Raw genomic sequence first — 9161 nt, forward strand, 5'->3', positions numbered from 1 at the left:
TTAATTGTTTTTGAAAGACAAATCTAATCTACTCCTAAAATACTCCTTAATCCACCTATGTTCCAGACGAGACTTGAACTCTCGACCTCAAAGAAGGAGGATAACACCGTATATCGTTAGGCTAGAAACCCTTTGGTACGTGAAAATTAAATAAAAACGAATTGTATAAACAAACTACTAGAGCAATGATTGTAAAGTTAAATACATGGAATCCAATTAATAAGAACGTACCTTTATTGATTTGCTTGTTATAAAATTTTACTTTTTTATTACGTCATACTTTTAATATTCATATAATTATAACGATATTATTTAAACGATACTTTTAATATTCATCTAATTATAACGATGTTATTTAAACGAAAAGCAATATTCTGTGCAATAAAATAGCAATGTTTTCAAAGTATAGCATATGATAAATTCTTTTAAAAGTACAATGTTATTCTTATTATGGGGCCCTAGGCCGAAATAATAATATATTGCTATTACATGTATTTAACCATTAATACTAACTAGAAATCACCCACTTTCTATTTTACGGGGACGTAGACCCAAAGTCTACTTATGTCGGCTTTGCGGGAGCGTAATATATAAATATTCTATTAGACAATGACCATTTTTCTAATCTTTTTAAAACAAGGACCATTTGCCGTAATGAAATTCTGCATAGGACCTTTTGTATAAATTATAGGGATAATTTTGTAATTTATTTTCTATACAGGTACGAAACCTGCCAACATATGAAAGTCTTGTGACTAAAGTCTCAAATCCAAAGAGTATACGATTTAAACACATCTACCATTTCTGTAAAAAATGCACATGGATATTTTCTATAAATTACATGGATAATTTTTGTAATTTATTTTCTACACGGGAACCAAACATGCCAACATACGAATGTATTATGACCAAAGTCTAAAACCCAAACGTAAATAAAATGGATAGTGAACTTTTCTGCAAATTACACGGATAATTTTTGTAATTTATTTGCTAGACAATAACCAAACCTGCCAACATACAAAACAATTGTGATAGAAATATAAAAGCCATGGCAAGTCTAAAAAGACAAAGTATATTGTTCATATAAGGTTTTTTTATTTTTTTTTTATTTTTTTTATTAAAATATTTTAGTGGTTTATAAAATTGATCCTACGAACAATATTCTATATTTTTTTAAATTTATTTTAAGACAATATGTAAAAAAAACATTACATTGACATGCTATAGGAGCTTAAAAAAACTACAACAGTAATTTTAACAAAATGGCCTTAGTGAAATTTTTGATACTAAATATTCAACTGAAGTCATTAAAATTCTACAAACTTTTTTCTATACATAGCAGGTCAATATGGTCTACATAAAAAATATCGAACTTTAATGATTTTTATTTATGAACATGATTTTTATCTCAGAAATCATGTTCTTCCAATCTTTTCTCGCCAATCTCTCAGGAGAGGAAAGATGACTGGATCTCAAGCGGAAAGCTCGAATCAAATGGGAAGTTGAAGGAGACTAAATCGGTAAGTTCTTCCATGACATAATTAATAGGAATAAGAAAAATAACAGGATTAATGGACTTATTATTGATGGCGTTTGGAAAATTGATCCATCTCTTATTGTTGATGAAGTTTGGAGATTCTTTTCTTCGAAATTTAATGAATCATGCATGGTGAGGTCGAAATTAGTTAATAGAAAATTTAAAAAATTGTCTCGGGAAGATAGGGAGTTTTTGGAGAAACCTTTTTTATGTTGATGAGATAAAAAATACAATTTGGAGTTGTGGTAATGACAGAGCCCTGGGGCCGGACGGTTTCACCTTCACGTTCTTGAATGATTATTGGGAAATCATAAAGGGGGACGTCTTTAATTTTATAAGAGATTTTGAGATGTATGGGGTGATTAGTAAAGGATGTAACGCTTCATTTATATCACTTATTCCAAAAAAGTCTGATCCGTTACCTTTAAAAGATTATAGACCAATTAATCTTATTGGTTGTATGTATAAAATACTTTCTAAAACTCTCTCTTTGAGACTCAAGAAGCTTTTAGGTAACGTAATTAGCCTAGACCAATCGGCCTACGTGGAGGGAAGAAGCATTCTAGATGGCCCTCTTATTTTAAATGATCTTTATTCTTGGGCCAAAAAAGCTAAGAAACAACTTCTTATTTTCAAGGTCGACTTTGACAAAGCTTTCGACTCTCTAAATTGGGGCTTTTTGGACTCGATCTTGGAGCAAATGGATTTTGGTTGCAAATGGAGGAAGTGGATGAAAGGTTGTCTCTCCTCCGGGAGAGCTTTAATTTTGGTGAATGGGTCTCCTACCAAAGAATTCGACATTAAGAGAGGTGTTAGGCAATGTAATCCACTTTCGCCTTTCCTTTTCATCTTAGTTATGGAAGGTCTAAGTGTTTCCATGAAAGAAGTTTGTGATCGACATCTTTTCCATGGTAGATCTCTACCCTCTAACAATCCTATCTTATCTCATCTTATGTATGCACACGATGTTACTTTTTTTGGGAGAATGGATTGAAATAAATATTATCAGTCTTAATAGGCTCCTTAGATGCACTTACCTTGCTTTCAGACTTAAAGTTAATCTTTATAAGGGCAAGGGTTTTTTTGGAGTTGGTGTGAAACAACCTGAAAACCGTGATAAAAATTTTCATTTAAAAATCAATAGTTTCAATCATCAAATAGGTCCAAATAAATAATAGTGTATAATACCCCAAAACATCAGAGTAATAGTATCCAAAAAGTGCAGAAATCATGGAGGGAGGATGTTGTGTTATCACGCCAGACTCTTCCTTTTTGTACCGGAAGCACCTGAAATCATAAAAATAAACTGTAAGCATAAAGCTTAGTGAGTTCCCCAAAATACCACATACCAAACATATAAACTGGCCCTAGCCCTGGGGGATATTCCAACCCGATAAAAAAAGATGGGCCCAACCCTCGGGTTTATTTCAACCCGATCATATGAAAGTGGGCCCCGCACTGGGTTTTATTTCAACCCGATCATACGATAATGGGCCCCGCCCTAGGGTTTATTTCAACTCGATCATACAAACATATATGTAAAACTCACATAACAGCTAGCATTCTACATAACAGAATAATGGGAGACATTGCTGCCTTCCACCGATGGAAACAGTGAAGAGACTCACCTCATAATCTGAACCGATAGCTGGATAGGAGACTGCTCCGAATATTAGCTCTACCAGTCACCTATACATCAAATGGTGACCAATCACAACTACAACTCAAAATACCCAAAATACCCTTAGGTCAAACTTTGTCAAAGTCAAAATTCAACTGAGTCAACTTAGCTGAGTACGCTAGCGTACTCAACTTGTATGCATGACGTACCATCATATTGACCATAAACGGATCTTTGACCATGTACGCGCAACGTACGATACCGTACGCCCAAAGTACTCCCAAAGTACGCACCTGCCACATTTTCCTTTTATTAAGAGCTTAACCCCTTAATCTCTTTCGTCTAAAATCCAGATCTAGTCCTCAAATGATGTCCTTCATCATATAGTTTCCAACTTTATGATCTTGCATGACTATTAATTGCTCAAAACCAAAAACCCTAACTTAATAACTCATTAAGACATCCTAGGCCATGCATGGAGGAAAACTAAGGACCAAGATTACATTTTTATGATTCTAAACACTCCAAAACATCTGAAAGGACAACTCAAATGAATTTAGAGTAACCCATACTCAAATACATCAAGCTTATGGGACGAAAATGAACACAAACCATGGCTAATCAAGATCTAACTAAACGTCATCAAGATTAGAGCTTTTTACCTCCAAGTGGTGCAAAATGATGATGTGCCTCTGTTTCCAAAGTTCTTCAAGCTTCAAAGATGCTTTTCCTTTCTTTCTTCTTCCTTTACGAAAACCAAAACACACACTAAAGGCTCAAAGATGCTCTCAAAATGCATTAGGGTTTGCAAGGTTCGATATGAGGGGTGGATACCGATGAATGAAAAGGTAATGAGGCTATAAAGGTGTTTTAATAGTGCACAAACCCTAAATATTAGGATTTTGGTCCATGCCACGTAAGAGCAGTATGCCCAACGTACCAGAAGTACGCCCAACGTACGTGATGAAATGCGACATCCTCCAAAATGCTACCAGGGACCAATTTGCAAACAAATTACATATCAAGGGCATAAATGGAAATACCTGAATATCAAGATGTTATAACTCTCTCCACTTTAACTAGACTTCGTCCTCGAAGTCCGTTGCCGCGAATAAATCAGGGTACTGCTCTCACATCTCTGCCTTGGGATCCCAAGTCCATTCAGAACCCTTACAATGCTGCCACTGGACCTTGACCAAAGACATCACCTTGTTGTGCAAGGCCTTCGTCTTATTATCCAAGATCGCCAAATGTCTCTTAATATAATTCAGACGATCGTCAACCCGAGTATCATCCAAAAAGACAACCACAAAATTATCAACCACACACTTCCAAATCCGAGAAACATGGAAGGTGTTGTGGATTTGGCTGAGCTCATCAGGAAAATCCAGACGGTATGTAACCTTGCCCACCCGGGCGGTGATCCTGAAGGGACTGATAAATCGCGGGCCCAGCTTGCTCCGCTTCCAAAATCGGATGACACCTTTCCAAGGTGACACCTTCAGAAGCACCAAGTCCCCCACCTGAAACTCGAGGTCCGAATGTCCTCGGTCTGCATAACTCTTCTGTCGGCTTTGCGCAACCTGCAACCTATCACGCACCTACTGAATCAACTAGATAGTCTTAAGTAGCACTTCAGTACTCTCCATGACCCGATGCCCGACCTCTCCCCAGCAAACTGGGATCTTGCACCTTCTCCCATACAACATCTCAAAAGGTGGCCGATCAATACTAGTATGATAACTATTATTATAAGAGAACTCGGCCAATAGAAGGTAAGTATCTCAACTCCCTCCAAAATCTAACACGCATGCCCGCAACATATCTTCGAGCGTCTGAATCGTATGCTTGCTCTGACTATCGGTCAGGGGGTGGTATGCTGTACTGAAATGCAGCTGAGAACCCAATTCCTCATGAAACTTCCTCCAAAACCTGGAGGTGAAACAAACATCTCAGTTTGAAACCACCGAAACTAGCACCCCATGCCAGATCACCACCTCCCGAATGTAAATGTCGGCCAACTTATCAGCCGATATACTCTCGGAAATAGGTATGAAGTGCGTGCTCTTGGTCAATCTATCTACAATGACCCAGATAGAATCATCTCCACGAGCTGTCCTTGGCAAATTCGTGATATAATCCATGGTGATCTCTTCCCACTTCCACATGGGAATGGGTAATGGCTGCATCTTTCCATGGGGTCTCTGATGTTCGACCTTGAATTTCCTGCAAGTCAGGCACCTCTCTATAAACCATGCTATCTCCCCCTCATACAGGGCCACCAATAACTCAGCTTCAGATCACGATACATCTTTGTGGCCCCTGGATGTATAAAAAACTTTGACTTATGAGCCTTTTCTAGAGCTGTCTGTCTCACCCCACCAGTATTCCAAACCTAAACTCTACCACACCAAGGCAAAAATCCCCGAATATCTCTGACAAAGAAAGAAATTTGTCCCTTGATTCACTTCGCTTTCTAATTCTCCTTTTTCAATCCCTCCACCCGAGCCTTATTGATTAAATCCAACAAAGGAGAAATGATAACCATCCTTAGACATACATCACCAATAGGTGCGCTCTCTGCCTTGTGGCTCAAGGCATCAACCACCATATTGTCCTTCTCAGGGTGGTACATGATCTCGCAATCATAATCCTTTACCACATCCAACCATCTCTGCTACCGCATATTCGGATTTGGCTGATCAATCAGGTACCTCAAACTCTTGTGATCAGTGTAGATAGTATACCTAACCCCATAAATATAGTACCTCCAAATCTTGAGTACAAAAACCACAACCCCCAACTCCAAATCATGCATAGGGTAATCGGCCTCATGAGGCTTCAGTTGCCCCGAAGCGTAAGCAATCACATGACCCCTATGCATAAGAACAACTCCCAAACCCGATATAGAAGCGTCACAATAAACCACAAAATCATCCATACCCTCGGGAAGCATGAGGATCGGGGCCTCGCACAATCTCTGTCTCAACATCTTGAATGTCGACCGCTGATCGGACCCGCACAGAAAAGTAATGTTCTTTTTCATCAAGCAGGTCAACGGCAATTTAATCTGGGAGAAATCCTGGATAAATCTCTGCTAACACCCCGCGCGGCCTAGGAATCTTCGAATCTCATATGGGGTCCTCAGAACCTCCCATCGCATCACGACCTCGATCTTGGCTAGGTCAACCAATATAACCTTCTGGTCGACGATGTGCCCAAAGAATTGCACCTCGCGTAACCAGAACTCACATTTATAGAATTTGTCATACAATCCCTTTCTCCTCAGGGTCTCCAATACCACTTGCAAGTGATCCTCGTGCTGTTCCTTGGTTTTGGAGTAGACTAGAATGTCATCTGTGAAAACTATCACCGACCGATCCAACATCGGCCTGCAAACCCGGTTCATGAAAGCCATGAATGTTGCTGGTGTATTGGTGAGCCCGAATGACATCACCACAAACTTATAATGACCATAACGAGTCATGAAGGCCATCTTCTGCACGTCATCATCCTTGACTCTTATCACAAGTGATCCACGTGATGGTCCTTATTCTTCACGAACATGATCGGTGCTCCCCAAGGTGAGCTACTCATCTGAATAAATCCCTTGTCTAGCAGATCCTGAAGCTGCGTAGACAACTTCTGCATATCTGGTGGTGCCAAGCGATACAGTGCCTTGACTATCGGAGCCTCTCTAGGAACCAGATATATCCGGAACTCGACTTGCCTCTCAGGAGGCACTCCTGGAAATTCCTCAGGAAACACATCGGGTAAATCCCTAACAATGGGAAACTTACTCAACGTCGTCGTGCCCTCAAATCGAGTATCTTCCAGATAAGCTAGGAACCCCGAACAACCCTGCTTAAGATATTTACTGGCCCTCACATCTAAAAAAAGAGATGTCCTATCTAAAGCTCCCTCGCCAGGGATAACCAGTTTTCCCCCACTTGGGGTTCGAACTCTCACTAGCTGGAGCTCACGGTCAATCATGGCCCCATTGGTGCCCAAATAGTCCATCCTGATAATAACCTTCGACCCTCGTAGATGAATCGGCACCAAGTAAATTTAGTATTTCTCGCCAAACAGATTCAGGATGCACCCACAGTGAACCCTCAAAGCACTCACAGAACGGTCATCCGCAATATCAACCACCAATGGGTAATCCAAAGTCCCGGGAGCATCGCAAAACTTCTTGCTAAGCGCAAGAGATACAAAGGATCGGGTTGCACCCGAATCAAATAACACATGAGGAACCATACCATTGAATAAAAAGGTCCCTATACAAGATCATATATAACATGAGCATAAATAAAGAAAGCAATAAAAGATATGAATAAGTCACGTACCAGTAACCACATCTTGTGCTGAATGGGCCTCATCGGTGGTCAGCTGAAATGCCTTGCTCTTCACCATAGGAGCCTCAGGCTTGCCCTGGCGGCCATCAGTACTCCTCAAGGTTGTTGGTGGAAGCGCCGCTACATCCCCTTCTGATAATCTCGGACAATCGGCCTTTTTATGGCCAGTCTGATTGCAATAACAACAAATCAGAGCACTCTAGGGGCAGTCCCTACTCATATGACCCGACTGACCACACCTGAAACATCTTGAACCCACCGCTAGACATGCCCCACTATGCGGCTTTCCGAACTTGCCGCAACGGCCCACACCTCGTTGGACTCTGGTGCGTGAATTGGAAGCCTTGTGCCTCTTAGTCTGGCCCACTATTGTACGCACCTGCTCTGACTTGTGCTTCACCTGAAGCTCCATCTCAATCTCCTGCTCACGGGCCTTCTCAATCATATCATTCAGGGTCTTACACCCCGAAAATATCACAAACTCCCTGATGTCATCCCTCAACATATCATGATATCTTGTCTTCTGCATCTCTTCATCCGCAACGTACTGCAGAACCAACATAGACCTCTCATGGAACTTGGCGGTAATCTATGCCACTGTCTCAGTACTCTAGCGAAGGTCCTGGAACTCCCTCGCCAGCTGCTGCACCTCGATCGCTCGTACAAACTCCATATGGAACATCGTGAAAAACTCCTCCCAAGTCATGACTTCCACTGCCGCAGACCCTACAACTCGACCAACCTCATCCCACCAATCACGTGCCCGGTCCCTCAGCAGGAGGGATTTGAACCCTACATTTGCCCCTTCAAGACAAAAACTCGGCCGTTGAGCATTCTCCATGTGCGCAATCCAACGTCGGCTAACGATGGGGTCCTTAGCCCCAAAGAACCCATGAGCTCCACAAGCCTTGAACTCTCGAAACAGGGGAGTCCGTGCTCCTATCTGACTCACAACAATCTCTGCTCGAAAGGACCTAAGCCACTCATCCATAAGCTCCATAATCTCCTCCTTGATGGTACCGAACATCATAGGAGTAGCATACAAAATACCGTGAGTAACCTCAGCTGCAATGAACTCGTGCAACCTCTCATCAATCGATTATGTGCTAGAGCCAGAACCAAAGCCTAAACCTAAACTTGAGCTAGAACCTCCACATCGAGTGATCACCACCATCCTCTATCTAAAACACAAACATATAAAAAGTCAATATTAGACTCGAGGGAGCTCTCACTATACAGGTCTCCTTAGAGTCTCCACGTCTTTTCTTGTCTCAAGTATATATCATGTGCTTCCAGTAATACGGGCCCAATACAACCTTTCACAACTATCTATACCTTCCTCAAGAGCCATCGTGATTCTTTTATGTCACCACACTAAACTATAAACCAATCTTATGCTACACAACATACATAGCCTATAATTTCCTAGGAATTCTCAACTCCCACCACTCGCAATACTGAGAACCTCAATCAACACCGCTTGTTGCCTTATGCATGCAAGTTATATACAAAATGGAATCACATAGTCTGTCAAGTGATAATTCTACCCTAAGTCAACAACCAAACAAGGAATAGGAAATGAGCCTAAATCGATCATTCTAGGGCTATATGATTCTAATCGTACACAACTTTGAAGGCATACACT

Source organism: Lactuca virosa, chromosome 3 (genome assembly GCF_052849685.1).
Source record: "Lactuca virosa cultivar CGN04683 chromosome 3, Lactuca_virosa_CGN04683_v6, whole genome shotgun sequence".
In the NCBI taxonomy this organism is placed as follows: domain Eukaryota; kingdom Viridiplantae; phylum Streptophyta; class Magnoliopsida; order Asterales; family Asteraceae; genus Lactuca; species Lactuca virosa.